We start from the raw sequence: 20,694 nt of genomic DNA on the forward strand, positions 1-20,694 counted from the left end.
CGTAATTACTTACATTATTTACACCAGGATCTTGTAAATTACATACATACATAAATAAATTAATAAAACATTAATCATTTAAAAAGACAAGAAAACTAGGTATATATTACTAAAATAAGAATATTATGTGATGATTTGTGATAAATAAAATTTTTTCTTTACACCTAACGAGATAAGAAAATTTAAAAAGAAATAAAAATACACTTTTTTGTGTGTACAATGTACATTTATATTTATGTAGTACCTACATAAATATAAATAAGCTGTAAAAAATTGCCAAACTTATTCCATGATAAAAAGATGTATAAAATCAATTATGGAAATTAATAATTATTATCTTTATAAATATTTACTGCATTATAAGTAAAATGTCATTAAACCAACGCCAAACAGTACGAAACTGCCTCAGTTAAACGCATACCTACATAGTCGTACCTACTACGTTACGTTAATACGAAAGTTTATCAAAAGCCAGGCCGCCAGGGTATATTAACTCTGGGAGCCGGGATAACTCCCGCATTGCAGTTGCAATACTGCATTGCAGTTCACTCGATACTCGTATGTGGTACTTTGATTAGTTTGGGAACTCCAAAGTGGAATGAATTTGATTCTATAAGATTTGTTGGTTAGGACGGCTAAAAAATGAGTCGTTATTATTCGAATTTCTTGAAGGTAAGGACTAAAGGATCACCCCAAGTCTTGAAAAACACGTACCTAAATATTTTTATTTTTGCTTTTTTATTCGTCTTCTTATTCTTCAATAAACAGCGAAGACAATGCTACCATCGATCACGATATAATTATCTTGAGGAAAATCAGATAAACAGCAAGCTTGATTGATTATGAAGGAAGAAGTATACACATAATACCACGACGTATAATAGACGTACAAAACTTATTACAGACCCTTTGAATTTCATTTCGTTATAACGTTTGGCAATTTGATTGGATAAGGCACCATTTTCCCGATATTTGTCATAAATTCAGTAAAATCAAGCTAAGTATATTTAGTAGGTAATCACCTAGTTATGTATTTCAAATGCAATGCATGTTGCAGAGAACGTCATGTAGTTATTTATTAAAATACTAGTGGTCCGCCCCGGCTTCGCCCGTGGTATCTACATGTTTAAACTATCCTATCTCTCAAGTTGGATCGAACTGCACATGGTGTGCGAATTTTATTATAATCGGTTAAGTGATTTAGGAGTCTATTGAGGACAAACATTGTGACACGAGATTTATATATATTAAGAAGATGGTAAAATGCCTACATTATAGTATGTATATAGCATATGCATATAGAGCACCCTCGTTATTCCATAAAGGCCCAGTCTTGTGCAAGTTCTAGCCTATACACCTAATGCTTTCTTGACCTTACCGTATGAAAGCCTTTTCACTAGCGCTTTACAAGTGGAAATGTGTCACTGGAACGATCTTGAGGCTCTTTCAAAAGGTTTTTCGTTAATTACAGTTCCCTGCTATTTGCTAACTATAATATGTTCTCACAAGCAGACGATATTGTTAGAGTTTTGTTTATGTACCTACCAACTATGATATAGAAGATTTTTTTCTATAAAAGAGCTAGATACGTTACCCGCTCTCTATTTTGGCAAGAAAAAACTCAGGTAAGTGCCCGAGTTTCACTTAGTCACGCACCATTCAGCGTCGTGGCTGGACGTTCTTTTTGTATTTTAATCGGCAGTTGTTATTACGAAGTACATGAGTGAGACATGTATTATGTCTCGTGCGTGAGAGTGAAAGAGAGAACAACTGTATTGGTGATAATGCGTTAGTAAGTAGGTATGTATTAATTACGCTGTTTTTTAGTGCAATGATGTTGGCGTATGCCGCGTCTACTAGTATAATAGGTCAAGTGTGTTTATTAACTACTAGCGTTCCGCCCCAGCTTCGCCCGTGGTACATATTTCGCAATAAAAGGTAGCCTATGTTCTTTCTCAGGGTCTAAAGATTGTCTGTGCCAAATTTCATCAAATTCGGTTGAGAGGTTTATGCGTGAAAACAATACATATTTACATACATACATACGTACATAATTATTACAAACTTTTCCTCTTTATAATATTAGTATAGAAGTATAGATAATAAAATTTATTTTACATCCTACTCATATTATAAGCGCGAAAGTTTGTAAGTACGGATGGAAATTAATTTGGTATGCCGTATGTGAAATAGCCAGATAAGACACACACGCTACATTTTATCCCGGACAGCCCACAGGAACGGGAACTATAAGTGTGCGGGGTTTTTCTTTAAAACGAAATCCCGGGCGGATATCTAACCCAGGTATTACGTACGCGAACGATGTCACAGACAACACATAGTATCATAAAACAATGAAGCGTAGGATTTAAGTGGTAATCGGCTGAGACTAACACTCGGGCACGCTCGGCCATAATGAGGGTGTGCTGGATACACTGTAATCATATTAGTGGGGTGTGGCTGAGTGTGAGCGGATTTCAGCGCTTTAAATTTGTGTGTATGTATGTGATGTTGTAGGTCGAGAACGGATATATCTATTTGGAGTTGTCATTGCAACAATCTAAGTTGTATAAAGTTATAGGCTGACTGATGTGTTTCATGAAATTGCGCATGATTATGTTCATAATATTAATATTCTACAAAAATAAAATACCAAATATAAAATAACTAAAATTCGTAGGGGAAGGAAAATCGCTACACACATTGCGTTTATTTCACAATGCCAGCGTTAAATTTATATCTAAATAGGAAATTAATTAAAACTTCCTGCCTCTACAGTTATTGCATAAGACCTTAGCCTTACTAATTAAGAAATTATATAAATTGCATGTTAAGGCCTATTTAATATTCATAGTCATTTTGAAAATATTTATTTCTTTCAGTTTTAATATTAAGCAGAAGGTATATAGTATGTATAAAATTGTAGTATCAAACAAAGAAGATATATCTATTCAATTGATTGAATTATGAACAGCAATAATTTAACGAATTTGCTAGGTACCGTTAAAACTGCAGACTCAACAAATCTAATCTCAGTTTAGCAGTTCTAACTTCTAAACATAGCCCGCTAAAGGTGCGGCCACACGGGGGTGTAGCCGGACTTCCTGTGCTGTGTGCCCGCCGTGTGTGGCCACACCTGTTGCCAAGTATCGGCTCAACACTTTGATATCCACATTACGTTAAGTGATCACATGCATTGTGCAACACTGCGAAACAATAGCCATCGATGCGTCGAGCATTTTCAACGAGATTTCTAACTCATTTTGATGACGAAAGTTTTTGTATTTGTTTTTATAAGTAGCAAAGCTAAATTGGACTTTTAGGCTATGTCTGGTGGTTTTTGCTTTTCGATTTTCGAAGGTAACGAAGTAAGTTAGAAAAGAATCGATCGAAATCGCACTTTTTTGTTTGTTACGTACGTCGTACTTATAAATAAACTCCAAGTGTAATTTTTATTTCCATTCCTATTCAGTGATATTGTGGAAAAGATATATGTTACTCTTGAGCTTTGGAATGTTAAGTGCATTTGAGTTTCCAAAGAATTCGATAGCAAATAAAAGCGAGGAAGTTCAAAGTTTCCGTGAGTTCTTTATATTTGTTGAGGTGAACTAAATAAACGAGTAGGTAAACAAACATAAACTTAATTACTAGGTATTTTTGTTAGAAACGAATGTTGGATCCTTTTGCGATGTTGTCAATTGGGCATTGGCGTCAATTGAGATATTAAAAGGCTTAGGTAAAATACTTAAATTAGAAACAATTATTATCTCTTCCTGCATAAGTTGAATATGAATTAGGAGATGGATATGCACGAGACCACGATGTTTCCTGTTTCTTCACGCAAGAACAAGAGGAAGTCCGATGAAACAGATTATATTCTGGAATTAGGTACATATTGATACCTATATTGTAAACATTTCTCTATAGTCTATGCCCTTGGGGGTTGGAACTTGGACCATAACAAAAATGCAAAAAGAGGCAAAAAGTACACGATTATACCATACAAAACAACATTCCTTGTATGGTGTAAGTCTTAAGTGTACCGTGGAATGAAGATGTCATTGTAAGATGTAACTGATCAACATACAATGCAACAAATATAGGTTTGTCGGGATTGCTGTCGACTGTTGAGCAACGAATTCTTTGGCGAAATGAATAATAAACCCTTATGGGACAGAATACATTGATTACATGAATGTATACCACTATTATGTCCATTGATGTGGTTTATTTATATGTGTGTTGTGTATTAAGTTTGAGTGTGCCTTACCATTATAATGACATGAACCTACCATAACTAGGCATTTCAATTTAAAATTACTAAGTATGAAATCTATTTATCTGGTCTTACTGTGTGTTTATTTATTAAAATATGAATCACAATTTTAGTTTCTCCATTAGAAAAACATTAAAAATCCTTTCGTCTTTATAATATGAAGACGAGTACGAAATATAAGTAATTATAATATCATCTCTGACGCAAATCTGTCAGAATTAGACTTTCTCTTATTAGCGACAATACGTCTTAAAACGCAAAAGAAAGTTAAATGAGAAATATAATCCATATTACTCACATTACATAGCAGTTATTATGTGAACTTGCGTATTACGGAATATTATTTTGACAAGGTTATTGTCTCGATGTTTTATTGCCTACTGCTTGGTTTGGTTTTGGTTTCATATCCGCTCTCACGGGTGATGTTTTTAAATACTGGCGACAATTGGATCCTTGAGTAAAAGATAATTATCTTATTACTGATATTATAACTCATTGTAAGAAATAATTTATATTTTTATAAGATTAAGGAAAGGATCGCAGTTTCCCAAATGCACGATATTAGATAGGTATTTACGACATGACGAGCATGTATTATGAAGGAATTAAGTATGTATTATAGTTACCTATTCGTTTTTATATATAGTTATATATTAGTTTTGAAATTAAATAAATCTCACCAAGTGACCAGCAACGTCAATGGATTATTTTGGGATATTGATCTCAGGACTAAGTTCGTAACAGGAGCACTTTTCACACTGCAGCAAAATTACACACTAATAGATCTATATACCATAATTAAATTTTCATAATATGTAACCCACATAAGTAATATAGTTTTCACTTAACCACACGATTTTCTTCATTGGCATCGTTGTTATCTTTAGTTTATGATTATCGCTTTAATTTTCACTAAATCGAGATAATAATATTATATCACTTATATGCTATAAAAGGACTAAGTATTGATCCTTCGCACCAGTAAGCAGGGACACACGGCACACCTGAGTGACCCACTAAACGGAAGCCACTTGGATGACGGGAAACGATGCGTTTATTCGAGTGAGGGTACTTTTTATTAGTTATTTGTTTTATTATTTTCACTGGGTGAGCGAAGTTTACACAACTAAGCTACCTAATTGTTTGTTTACTTAGAGATATTTATTAATTTAATATTATTGTAACTAGGTAACTATGTAGGTACGTATTTAACTTATAAGGTAGAAATATTATTATTTTTTGGTTTCTTTATTTTCTACACAATATAATATCTAACTCTCACTTTATTCAATTAGCTTTGTAATTGAAAAATATTATTTTAAATTCGTCAAATCGTTTTTGAGCTTGAATGAGTATTTTCGATTGGCTATATTTTTCAGTTCCCACAGAGCAATCGGAAGTCGAATCAAGCTAACATTTTAGTTATACCACAGAATATATAAAAGTACCACAGTATTAAAATATAATATTGTAATACTGTGATATAGTACTATAATATAACGTGAATTTCTTAACTTTTAACTGCCATAATACAGTTATTATGGAATTAATAAAATTATTTAGCCTTAATAGGTACCTATGTTAATATAAAAATGTAGTTACCTACTTACGATTAAAAATACTTGAAATAAGAATAAATGAATATTAATATAATAAATAATAATCTAACTCTTGTAAGTAGTTTTTTTTTAAAGTTCTTTATTTTATCACGGACAATCAAATAATAACTTCATTCCCACATCTGCATCGTAGGTACCTATTAGGTATGTCTAACGTCTCATTGTTTTTCGTAAAAATATTATGAATTATAATACCTAGGTAGTTAATCTTTTCAAAAATAATAACTATAAAAATTTAGTTATTATTTTTGAAAAGATAAATACGGTGGTTTTATGAGGTCCAAGTTCCATAACTCAACCACTGAAATTAAAATTAAAAATGTCTCGACTCTCGAGTCTCGACTTCAAGCTCTCATATTCTGTGAATAGGGAACAGCGATTCCCATTTCCCACCCGCGCGTTTGTAAGTCGGCTGTTGTTGTACACGACTAGTAATTGTAAGTTGACTTCATAATATTTCATTCATCATTTAACCGTCGAGCAGTACGCACGTACCACAGCGTCGCGATTTTCGAATTAAAACGATCGTAAAATAACACGCGAATTTTAAAATAATTAATTAGTGAGTGAGAGTGGAGCTCGAGCACTGTTGTGGAACAGCAGTTATGTGTGCATTAGTTGTATGCTGATTTCATTATTTTGGTAAGTTTTCTATTGTTTATAGTTAAGTTTTACGATTATTTTTTATGTATATTTCTGGTGAATGTGATAACCCTTTCAAAAGGTTACTTTTTATTTTATCGGTTATTGTTGCTATAAAGGAAATGTTTTGTTAATAATGCTTATAATATTTGTGCGATATGTTTTAATTAAAAGATCCACTTCTAATTACTAATTGATAACTACGAAAATGTAAAAACGTTTATATGATAAAATTGGCCTATAAAATATGCCTACCTTTGATAAAAAATATGTAGACAATATGTACTTTTTAACAAACAATCAAATCTTATTAAGTTGTTTACCTAGATACTATGATTTTAATTTAGGTACTTAAACAATCTGGCGTTAGTTAGCAGTTTTGTTTACATAGGTATATACCTATGCTACAGAATATAATGTACCCATAATGTACCTCTAATAGTACCTATGCTAAGGTTTTAGTTAAATAATAAAGCAACATTGCAAAAAGGCAATTTGTGTTAACGTGGACTTCTTTTGTTCAAGCGTCTTAAATAATTATTATTATCTACCTTAATTACCCGAAATGACTAAACAACTCAAATGTTTTAACAACAATAGCTAGGTACCTTTCTGTGAAGCATTAACTAGTATATATTTTATTATTAAATGTTGTCTTTTTGAAAATTAAATCGACATTGAGTTGAAGTTTTCATTAGTTTCGTGTGGTTTCGACTACCTATATAATCGCATATAAATGAGCGTCATCTATCACGGAGCGAGATCATAATTCATTACAGATAAAATCATCCAGTACATGTAGGTACCTAGTAACTCCAATGATATTTAATCTACATTTAAAAGAAACCCGTCTAACCGTACATGTACCTATAGTGTTTGTAATAACACGTACAAAAATAATATACCTATCTAGGAAACATAAAACTATTCCTAAGCGTACCTATTAATATTTTTAAAACCATTACATTATATAAGGTACCTAACTAGGTATGTACATTTTATTTAATAATATTAACAACGCTCAAATGTCTTCCCAATTAACTGCACTAATATAAACAATTTTTGCATACCTGTCACCCTAAATAGGGTACACCCTTGATAAGATTACATTCTGGAAATACCGAGCGTGATAAACAAAAGGCTTTTTAGTATTTAAAATGAATAGTAATAATCTTCACGAATAGATAATAACAGTGAGCAGGTAGACAGCATTAGACAGGTTTAGAATAAATAGAGTGTTTCAAAACAAGTCCATTTCACACCCCCTAAATGTTTCCTGTATGTCAGGCAAATACTCAAGCCAGCCAACACATACTGATTGTATACCTAATACAATATTAATTATTACAATATTTTGGAAAAAAATTGTCCAAGTTTGCTTGCTAAGGCGATTGCGATATGCGAATATAAAATACGTACAGAATCTCATAAATATAAACGTCGTGTGGGTTTAAAAATTATTTAAAAGTTCTCAAAAGAGAACGTCAAGCCATAAGTATTAACTAGTTTTTAGTAAAATTATACATTTGTATACCCTAAGAAAGTTTCAATGGCGGAGTTATGAAAATTACATAAGCCTAAGTGCTGCAAAACACGAGACGTTGCTCTTCGCAAGCTCAGCGCCAAAACAATGGCCCTTTGACAAGAAAGGCCTTTTGGATCCGCTGTCTTGGCTTTTGTCACTATACACTACAGGCTTTTAATGATGCGAGGCTAAATTAAAACTTCGCTAAGAATGGAAGAAGTCTTGGGTAAGTACCCAAGAAACAAACAGTTTGAGCTAAAGAAAGAAATTATGGAAATCCCCGGGAATAAACCTACGTGAAAATACTTAGTATATTTAATACAATCGATTGACTGCACCGAAAATAAAATAAAATTAATTATTAAGAAAAAAAAATCAAAAAAAGAATACATTTCGTTTATTTTTTTCCCGGTCCAACTAATATTTAAAATTCGAATGTTTGAGAAGACGAATGGGTGGATTGTATTCAATCACGCGGTTCGCCCGAAAGCCTTGTAGGATTTGCATGATATTTGTCATAGATAGAGCTTTTAGTCTGAAGATGATGAGCCATAAATCCTTTACTCAGATTGATGTGTGTGTAAAAAATAGAGCATTCTAGATTATGAGAAAATTATGGAAATACACAGTTAAACGGTTACACATCGTGTATTCCCGGTCAACGTAACATTCAAGACTTAAAAAGCTACTAGTCTAGATTTACAGAATGGCAATGCGTAAACGTTCACTCTGTAATAAAAAATACCACATAACGCAGTACGATTTCATCAAAGATAACGAGGAATAAATTACATAATTCGTACGCATAAGGTCACCCGCTACAAAGGTTAAACGATTGTCGATAAAATTGATTAATTAAATAATGTAAAACAAAAGCGGCGTAATTATTGCATACAGAACCAGTCCCGCTTTTTGCGTCCTCGTACGGCGAATGCCATCTCCTTATTGGCCTGGCCGCCTGGTAGCTCGGCGAGCAAAAACTTGGCCAAATTAATAACCTCCTCAGTACTTATTACGCGTTGGTCCTTCGAACCCGGAAATATGGATGTAAAAGTTACTTTACTGGTAACAAACATAGGTAATTTATATCTGGAGAATGTATTGTTCGAAAATATTGTTTGGTTGTATTTTAGGTTTGCAAATAAACTTAACATTACTTAATATTTCTGTTGTTTCTCTAGTTAGGTCATTCATATAAATGGCAAAGACAAGCGATACAGATTGCACTACAAATAAAGATTATTAATTTAAAAATCATCTTGTTTTGGGTAGTCAACAATCAATTATATTAAATCTTACGTATTCATATGTACCTATAACATATACATAATCTCAAACATATTAATATTAGTTTGATGATTAATTTGATGACAGCACAACAGCTAATCTTAGGCCGTGTAGGCGTCAAATACACTTTTTATCTCAAACTACATAACTTCGAGCAGTTCGAGCACGTAATTTGTAAGTTACGTGAAGGAATTGTACCTAATTAGAAGTCAATTTATGTAATTAAGAGTATTAAATCTAGTTTTATCCTAGATATCATTCCACCTACGCCAATCGATTCGATATTACGATTCGTTTTTATGTAATTTGATTGATATTATTGTAATTAACTTTCACTGAATCCTGTAACTATATACGAGAAATCAGATATTTTTTCCAATAAAGTATACACCTACTTAAATTGCAATATTTTTTAAATTTAAACTCTTTAATAATTTTACACCTTATCATGATGATGTTTCACAAATTTCATGACCAGTTTGATACTGACTTGGAATTTAATTCAAAGTAACAGCTTGTCCATATAACTTAGTATGTACAATAATTGCCCATAAAACTTATATTTTATGTATTACTTGCGCACAGTGGGTCATGAATGATTTATCATCAATTGCCGAAGCATAAATTCTATTGAAAAGTTGATTGATTGAATTAGTCAGTTGATTTAGATTCAGAATTCGATGTCATTTTGCGAGTGGTTGTAACCTATATTTTGTATTTTAGTCATGTGATAATGTAATAAAAATAGCTAATCATCAAGCTATATTACCCTCATAGGAGGCCCGTGTCCCAGCAGTGGGAACGTATATGGGCTGATGATGATGATGATGATGAAGCTATATTTTAAAAATATTAGCAATACGAGTAGGAAAATGTTTCGTTCGGTACAGAACTTGGATTCAACTTCATACAAAGAATGCGAGGGTGTATTATGTATCGCAATGAAATGCAACCCTCTATATTTTCACGATGAATAACCGAGGACTGCAGAGGACTGGAGTATATATTGAGGTACCTAATCTTTCGTAAATACCTATGTTTATACTTTGTGTGGTTTCCTGCTCAGGATTTCTATTAAAAAAGATGTAAGTACTATTTTTGGAATTATCGTATACTAGAATTATCGTCGTATAGAATCAGAGGCAATTGTTATATTCGTGGTAAATATTTTAATAACATAGATATTTAAAATCGGAGAATACACGATGTCCCCCATCAAATTATTATTAATTTACTTACATTATCATGTAATCTATGGCAAGCATCATGACGTGATCTACAAGGTCTGAAAATTGCAAATTCATAATGTTAATAACTAGGTTTTAATCGTTGATGTGTTTCGGAAGTGGTCGGTTACCATAATTGCGGTCTTCTCACGTGGCCTTCTGCGTGGGAACTGTTATATAATATATGCCATTCATCATAACATCATTAGAATTGAAAATTATCTGTGATAATCTGTTTATTGTGATTGAATCCATATTTGAACACTTCGATTAATTCGTTATTAATTATGCGACATTAGTTTTAGTTTGGTATTATTGAAATATGGAGTTCCGAATTACTTGCCGGTTCTTCTCCATAGATACTGCTTTCCGAATCGGTGGTAAATGTTAAGTGGTTAAAAATATGACGTTTCAAAAGTGCTTCTCGAAGAAGTCTAATTGAATAAATAAATTTTTGAGTTTGAGTTTCAATAAACATAATTAGAAATTGTCATAGACAACATTTATTTAGAAACAAAATCCTATTTTCCACACTATTCTTAAAATGAAGAAATATCTATCATTATAATTTATAATAAACAATCAAAAGGAAATATTTTATTCAAATTAAGTCAACACATGCTTGTTTATTTACGTAAGCCCACCCCGAATCACCCGAATTCTCAAGTTTGAAGTGGTGGACAAGTTCATGAATATAAATATACCAATTTGTATTTATAAACGAACACAGAGACGTTCCCCGTTTGGAATAAAAGTCACATTCAATTTATGCATCTCGCGGCGTGTACAGGAAATCATTATTAATCTGTGGTCCTGCGGTAACAGCTGTCATTAAATTTTTTTGGCGGGTAATGTTCATTGGCGTATACGGTAGATATTTAAAAAAAAAGGAATTCCTTTTAAACAAATGTGGAATGTGTATAATAAAATAGGTAATTAATAGTAGATATCTGTCAAGTAAGTTCCTATTACACTAGATAAAATAAGTATTAGCTAAACTATCATTGCGTAATGCATTTAAAGAAATTGAAAAAATCGTGATTAATACAATCTACTAATTTAAATAACATTGAAGATACGTAAAATAACACGATGAAGTATGTAACGAAAACAATCCTTTAAAGCCAACTGAAAGTAAACATGCTTATAAAAGTCGGTGTTTCATATAAAATTGACACAGATGTTCCTTTTGCGTCGAAATTATTATTATATCACCACCGTTATCGCGAATAATCGTAAATTAAACGGTTATTGTGAATTTCAAGAGTTTTAAAGGACAAAACTGCAGCCATACATGGTGTACAGAAAATAGTATCATAAAACATACGCCTTGAACTTTATCGCTATAAAATATTTAATTTACAGATCAATTACGTGTTTTTTGTTCGCTTTAAATGACTTTATCGTAATGTTATCGGCGTGTTTGATCGCCGGTCTAGGTTACCTTGTTTATTGCAGATTTTGATCTTTTGGAATTTTATCCCGATTTAAATCTGATCAGTGATCTCTAGTGATCTGAAAAAACAAATGCTGTTGTAGATCGCGAATTTAATTTAACCCTAAACTGTCTTTATTCGTGAAAAATGAAAATCCGTGATATGAAAACGCATATATATACTTACGCCATATATTATTAATTTTAAGAAGTTATTTAAGCTTAAAATTACCTTAGACTATCAAGGGACGATTCCATAGAATCCTGGAATCTTCGATTCCTAATTTTTACGTGAGATATTTCTGGAAATTTCTATGATAGTTGTCATATAAGCTGTCGCAGTTGACAAATTGACCTTTACCGTGAGATTGTGATCTTGTCGCTATTTCAAATTGAAAGTATTTAAAGCAGAGTAAACATATTACTAACCTTTAAAACGTAACTTCTTTTTATTCGTTTATGGAATAGAATTACATAGAAACAAAAATAATAATCTGTTCGTTTTTATTTCTGATTAAAATCAATGATCGAAATATCGAACGAAGAATCTCATTATCTGATCCTGAATATTAAAACAGAAACTAAGTGAAATAAATAGCAGATAATGAAAAAGCCCGCTTCGACCATTTAAAATTATTGATATATTATGTTTTATTGATGATCTCTTCCGCTTTCCGCATATCATCAAAAACCTTGAAAATAACAAAAAAATCCTTTCTCTAAATAAACAAAACCATGATTGGCATAACACTGCATTAAACGCACTGTAAATCTATACTTCTATTCTATACTAATATTATAAAGCTGAAGAGTTTGTTTGTTTGTACGCGCTAATCTCGGGAACTGCTGATCCGATTTGAAAAAAATTTTCGGTATTAGATAGCCCATTCATCGAGGAAGGCTGTAGGCTATATATCATCTCGCTAAGACCAACAGGAGTGGAGCAATGCGGGTAAAACCGCGGAGCACAGCTAGTACTAAATATAAACGCACACATTATTTCTGCCGGCAATTATTGTTATAATCAACAGCGGGCCGATCGTACTCGTAAAGTAAATAAATAGCCGACCACCATGCATATCCCATAAATAGTAACATAAAGCTCAGCTTACATTCTCGCCGAGGCATTTCACGGTGTTATGATGAGTTAAGACACGGATTAAATATAACTATTGCAGATCTATTTTCGTAATGCCTAATGGTTGCATTTGGAGGGTGTGTGTAATTGGTATTTAATATCGGTATGAGGAATGAGTACATAGCAAATTGATGATGAAGTTTGAGATAATTATTGGAAAATCGTTTTTTTATTGAAGCGTACAAGCTTATTGTGTTTATTTCTTCTAGCTATAAATGGTCTTATCCAACATAACACTAAGAAGGAGAAAGTCTGTCTGTCTTTCTGATTGCACGTTTGCAGTTAAATTTAACGCTTGAATAACAAAACATATCTTAGAGATGAATTTAACTGCATTAAATTATAAATAATTACTCGATTAGAATATGAAGCCAGCATAACATCGGATATTGGGAGGGACGATCACCCATAAAAGTACACTATTTACTTTGAATTACTGTTATCCTAGATTACTTTATCAATCATGAGCCTGACTTTATTGCTCCTCTCTCACGGTCGGCTGCAGACCTTTCAAAGTTATTGCTTGTCTGTGTAACATATAAATAAGTTTATTTTAGATAGTTATCTACCTCACATACGAATTCATTACTATGTATATTTTAAGCTTTGTTAACTACCTCTTATAATAATTTAAACCATCGCCCATAAGTTTTATTATTTTTTCAAGGACTAAACTATTTTATGCTTGTTAAAATTTAAGAACAATTCAGCCATTCTGGCGTGAATACAAAATGTTCATTATGTTTCGAAATTATAACATTAAGAACATTCCATATACCACTATCAATTCTCAAACTCAACAGTTTGTCGAATCGATTGTCGTTAGTTTTTCAATTTCATTGTTAGAATGCGTACCATCTGACGCCATAATCAATCCCTAACCTTTGCGAAAGCTAAGACAATATTTCCATCATATAGAACAATATACATAGCATATATTATACATGTTTAAATAATAGTGTTTAGTGTAATGAAATGGCTCCTTCCTTCTCTAGGTTTCCATATAACTATTATCTTGAACAACACACCGCTTTTCAGAAGATGTTTCTTCCTGGACTGTTCGCCACTTATGTGCAGTTAACATAACTTTCAAAACTATCGGGAATTATAAAAATAAGCATATGTGTATTGAAATTTTCCTTCAAGAGTCAATCTTACCAAATTGTTACCATTTTTGTAAGCGTTTCAGCGGAACATTTCAATATTTTTTTGTGCTTTAGTGTGTTCAAGTACAACTATATTATATTCTGCAACTGTACATACTGTTAAATACAAACTGACTGAATAAAAGAAGCGCTTCTAGAAGAAGTCTAATTGCATAAATAAATGTTTGAGTTTAAGTTTGAGTTTGAAGTATTAAAAAGTTCCTAATTTCTATAGGTAATTGAAACATTGTCATGTTAAATCCAATCCGAGATTTATTTATTAGCTACTTAGGCATTCGGTAGTCGGTTTAGTGGGTGATATACAAACATGTATAAATTATAAAATAAACTTTAAAGCCTTGTTACATAAAATTTAAGAACTAAGTAAACTTAGCTTAGATTACTTGTGCTAAAGTAACTCATTACTCGTCTTATACTCGTCGTACTCATAACTGCGTCGCTCGTTAAGACAACTCATTAAGAAACTTGCCTTGATATTTTTACTGGTAGTTTCGAAAAAAATCTTTTTATTTTATGATGAATTTTTCTGGTGTCTGTATACAAAGGAAAGGTTTTTATTCTAATTTATTCATAATTTTTATTTTTAGTTAATATCGATTTGAAACGATTATAAAGATTAGAGACGTAGAGTGTAAAATATTTGAACATATTGTCGTAATTAATCGCATATTTATTAAATATATTATGTATAATTGATTTAATTACAGATATATATAATTAGTTTTACGAATAACATGTTTGAAATATTAATATTTATCCCTTGAATCTTTAACATGTGTTTTATATAAGTTTACCCGAAATTTTCGCCGAAATCAAATTTAAGAGGTTTCAATTTTCATGACATTTCAGTTTTATTTATTTATCACGAATATTGAGCGACGAAAATGTCCTATAGCACAGAATATTTAATAGTACTACGCCTATAATATAGGTAAATATTTCAAATACCTCAGAGCATTTCTTCCAAAGATTATCCTTCGCATACAAAACTGAACGTTCTTAATACCAAAAGTATTCATAAACATCTTCGTAAAAAGGAATAAAAGTCGGATAAAAATGATCTAGGATGTTAGTGGTCTTATTGGAATTCTCGATACCGGCTTGGAGACTGGAGTTAACGTTAAGAGCCTGTATCCGAGTATACGAATAAATACTCTTGTCTTGGAGATAATTTTGAATCCGTAATGGGTTATTGTCTTTCTTTATCTGCACTGATTAAAGTGACACTTAAAAAGCCTTTCCGATTTCCTACGAATGAACTTTATCGTGAGTTTAACGTACTTCGCGTTCGTCAATTATACATACTTTCAGCAGTAAACCTAACCCATAAATCAATCGTTTCGCGGCCCGATTACAAAAATCTCCTAAAGAAAAGAACATTCCGTATCCCACTTCCTGATTTCAACTCAAAAATAGCTAGACGTAGCCCAGCTTACTCACTCATTCATACGTACAATAATGTTTGTAAATCAAAACATCTGAAAAACTGCAATATGCATAAAGAAATTAAAGACTTTTTAACGGATTTTAAACGCGATTTAATCATTATATTATTTTCCCGACGTTTCGAACACTTTACAGCGAGCGTGGTCACGGGGAGACCAGTCTCCCCGTGACCACGCTCGCTGTAAAGTGTTCGAAACGTCGGGAAAATAATATAATGATTAAATCGCGTTTAAAATCCGTTAAAAAGTCTTTAATTTCTAAATGTATAATACTCGCGTAAAATCAAACCCTAGAAAATACTAATATGCATAAATGCAATAAAATAATGAAATCTTGGCTGCATGAACTTTCATACAGCGATACCGAAGATCTGGTCTAAATATAAGAATAAACTTTAACTTTAATAGAAATCTGTTGGTGAGAAATAAAACTTGAACAATTTACTTATGCTAAAAAGCTACTTTAATTAATATTATTGGATCCCTGAACGCATTCACACATGAACACAAACACACACATATTTACACTATCACCTTCATCCACACTCACCTTCCCACAACACACACTTACACAGACACTCACACACACACACAATCACACACCCTATGTTAAATGGAAAATGTTGTAAGTTCTTGTATTAAGTACACTCATTATTATTAATTATAAATTATTTAAACATAATTATTGATGTACTGTATAATTCGTCAAAATAAAGTAACCTGTACTCCGTTTCTGATATCCAAGATACAGGCAATAGCCTAGTTTGGATATCACTGTACTAGCAACCCTGTAAAATAATCCTACTGTTATCACATTTAACAATGTAATGTTTGAATATTTTGGTTAATAAAGATTTTTATTATTATTATTATTTATTATTTATCTCTATGATGGTTATTACTTATTAGTTACTATGGCATTGTTTTTGTTATCTTATTTTGTTTTAATGTTATGTTGAAGTCAAATAACAAAATATGTCATTTGTATATTATTCAGATGTTTTATTGTGTTCTGGTTATCTTTGTATGTCATTTGAAAGCACTTAGCGTGTATTTACGACATAATTATAATAAGAGTTTAATAATAGTTGTTAGTGTTGTTATAGTTTCAATTATAATTTATATTTATTTAAGGTTTCAAATCTGATTTAAATATAACAGTCCTTCCATGATTGTATTTCTCAAGAAACAAATCATTTTTCACTCACATGCAGTTGATCGCATATCCAAGAGCATTTGTTTAGTACTCAAGTTTTATGGTCGCCGACCGGGCGGTAATAACTCGGGAATAATAAATCATTTACGTTGTTTATAAAATATGCTAGGAAATAGCTAGTTTCATGTTGCCCTAATTGAAAAATGTATACTTATTGCAATTTTATGCTAAGCTTTATTTAAATGCAAACATCAAGGATGAAGATAAGCGGGTATATGCGTGTATGAGAGAAGAACGTGTATTGATTTGTGCTTGTCAGAGGAATAACCTAGGGTATAAACGTGATATTGTTATTTTGCATAAAACATTAATGACTGATTCACTTTTTTTTCAGGCATGTTAAAACTTAATTTCAAAGACAAGAAAAGATATTTTACGGAAAGTAAGGAAAACTCGACCAAAACATAAAAATAATAAGTATTACTTTTAGCTAATCAGGAAAACGACCATACTTTGCAAATATTCAATAAGTATAACAATGTTTTTAATTGTTGCTTACTCGAATAATTAATATTATATGTGCAAAGTATTTTAATGCTATTTGGCAGTTTTTGCGATTTGAATATCACGTGCGAGTTTTAGACTGGTTTTAATCCGGAAGACTATCAATAGTACGATTCGTTTTATTCGTATCTGTGTAATTCTGTTCTATATTATAGTCTCCTCAAATAAATTTAATTGAAGTGTCGACTAGGACATTTTTTTATTAAATCTTCTGAAGGATCTAATATAGATAATATGTTTCCTGTAATACAACTATATTCATATCCTTTGTCTCTCTGTTTATTACAACTATTCAAAGTTCACTATTGAGAAGTTTTATTACAACAGGACTTACCTACTAGTAATCGAGAAAATACGGCAACTTCAATTTTAGGAAATAGGTAATAATTGTTGCCTGTCTATAGTTCTCATAGTCACGGTTTATAATATAATAATATAAGGCCATTAAAAATAACAATTAAGTGTCTTACAGCGCAATACACCGCAGGTAAAAAACCGCGACGCAATTTAAATCTGCAACCAATAAAAAAAACTTCACGCATACGTGGTTAGGACTATTTAAAATATTACATACAGTGATTATTGTCAATTAAAACGTGTCGCTGAATCAACACAAACACGAAATATTAAGTAATTAGTTTCACTAAAATATGCAACCGTTGCATCTGCCTTGCCTTGACCCGCGCAACGCATTCCTAACCGCCTGCGATGCGAGATATTGTTTTCGATTTTTGGTAATTTCTAGTTTATCCAAATTCAGTATTGTTTGTTATAGATATGTATGTTATCCCAAAACTGAAGGCGTAAGAGCTCACCGTATCAAATGGATAACATGTATTTTTTCGTCCCAAGATTTAAACTTTTTACGCGTACCATACGAATTAGGTCTCACACGAAGTTTGCTAATTTTGGAAAACTAGACAGATTACCAATTGACCAGGCTTCTTTTATATCCTGCGGGGTAAGGTCAGACATCTAATTCTATTTACCTCAGATTCACAAAAGTAATATTACCTATAGGTGCAGTTTTTAAGCTTTACCGCGGCAGTCCCCGAGTGCCACACGTCTTTTTTTTTAATTTGGTACCGTTATCGCTATTGATGCGATAGAAAATTAAATTTCCATTATCAATTATATCCAACTTATTTATTTCGTTAACTTCAATAAAAGCATCCACACGGCTTCGCTGTCAATCCGTCGTTTGAACTAATTCCGACATTTTGACATTTCCGCATTTCGACACCTTTGGTGCATCGGAGCTCTTTTCCGGTGTAGTTCACAAGTCGCTTTTAAATTGGGATTATTTTTGTGTTAACTGTATTGTTATTGTTTAAATTAGGTAGTATTTCTAAATATTATATTGTTTATATTTTCTAGATTTCTTAATACTTTGCCTATAGATAAGAGGAATACAAGAATCTTTACGATTGTGATGTCCAAACCGTTTAATATAGTTTACTTAACACATTGAATATGATTGAAAATAAATTGAACCAGAAATAAATCGCGTAAGTTGGTGTAACTGTACAGTAAGCATTATTAATAAAAAATAGCCACACATTAAAAATCTACTGCGTGTATTATACTGGCGTGAAATATTCATGAAAGCAGTGATTGCTTACGCCTTACGCGATCTACCACTAGTACCCTAACAAAGTTTATCAAGTTTTCCTAACATAATGAAGACGTCTGTGAGAGATCTATTAGTGTTTACCTGCTGCGCCTGCACCGCAGGAAGTTGCGTCACTGACCGGACGAATATAAACTTTGGTGAGAGGTGTCGTCTGCGGTCTGTCGGCTGTCCTGAACACCTTTTCAGCTGTAGGTAATAGTGTATTGCATTTTCTTTACAAGGTCTTATTCTTAATAGAAATGTTTGTGTGAATGCTTATCATGTATACCACAGATTACAGAAAACTCATCTATACTAATATTATAAAACTGAAGAGTTTGTTTGTTTGTTTGAACGCGCTAATCTCGGGAACTACTGGTCCGATTTGAAATATTCTTTCTGTGTTAGATAGCCCATTCATCGAGGAAGGCTATAAGCTATATATATCATCTCGCTAAGACCAACAGGAGCGGAGCACTGCGGGTAAAACCGCGAAACACAGCTAGTATTTTATAATCTGAGACGACTACCACAGTGTAGATACAATATTTTATAGTAGAATATAAAGCGTATACATTTTCATTGTTGTTGTTTCCGGTCAAAACCGATTTAGTCTTCTGGGAAATAATTACAATAATAACAAATCATAACGTCACAAAATGACAATTGATTTGACATTGACAGCGGCTCTTTAAAGTCGCGTTTAGCATAAAATTATTTTATTGGCGCCATATATAATGTTTATTATGTAATTAAAGTCGTTCCTTCTGGACTATGAATTTTCATAGATAGTAAAAAAGTCATAAAAAACATATATATAGTAGGTATATATATACACGGAACAATTTCTTCTATTATATTTATGTATTTTTTACAAAATCCGAATCCATTTCTTTTATTTCAATTGTATTGTACACGCGTATTGTGAAGAGCCCTTAGTGTTCACATCAAAGCTAGGGTTTAGGGCTTAAATAATAGTATGGGGGAGTTGCTATAGGGAAACCCGCATCCCGTCAATTATATAGTTAAAACTTATTTGATTTTACCATTTTTATTGACCCTTAATTTAATTGAAGAAATCTTTCTGGGAAATACGATCAGTTTCTAAATGGCTATTGAATTTTGAAGCATAAAGCTTCTCATATATGTCTGTCTGACTATACCATTATAACTATTATAATACAACCATAACAACTATACCACAGAAAACTTAAAGAAGTGACTGAAACATAAATTGCTTGAAACACTACATTACACCGCGCCCGGAGAACCCTGCACTTCGACTTGAGACTCTTGAGAGGTGCGTTGAGACGCACTGCGTTTTAAACTCCTGTATTCAATGAAGCAGGAAGATAATCTCATTCTCACATTGTCTAAATATCATCATCATCATCATCATCATCAGCCCATATACGTTCCCACTGCTGGGACACGGGCCTCCTATGAGGGTACAGGCCATAATCCACCGCGCTGGCCAAGTGCGTGTTGGCGGATGACACATGTCGTCGAACTTTTTAATTCTTCGACATGTCGGTTTCCTCACGATGTTTTCCTTCACCGTTCGAGCAGTGGTGATGTTACAACATGCGCAGATAAATTGAAA

At 32.3% G+C, this 20,694-nt stretch overlaps 1 protein-coding gene across 1 annotated transcript in view; it reads left to right on the forward strand.

The window, feature by feature from the left end:
- Nucleotides 1-6,346: 6,346 nt before the first annotated feature.
- The window catches only part of LOC123701494 (GAS2-like protein 3), an 83,058-nt gene continuing 68,710 nt past the window's right edge, over nucleotides 6,347-20,694 (forward strand). Inside the window, exon 1 of the mRNA XM_045648990.1 lies at nucleotides 6,347-6,537. The gene's annotated coding sequence lies outside the window, so the exon portion shown is untranslated. The remainder of the gene's footprint in view (nucleotides 6,538-20,694) is intronic.

Source organism: Colias croceus, chromosome 21 (assembly GCF_905220415.1).
Source record: "Colias croceus chromosome 21, ilColCroc2.1".
In the NCBI taxonomy this organism is placed as follows: Eukaryota; Metazoa; Arthropoda; class Insecta; order Lepidoptera; family Pieridae; genus Colias; species Colias croceus.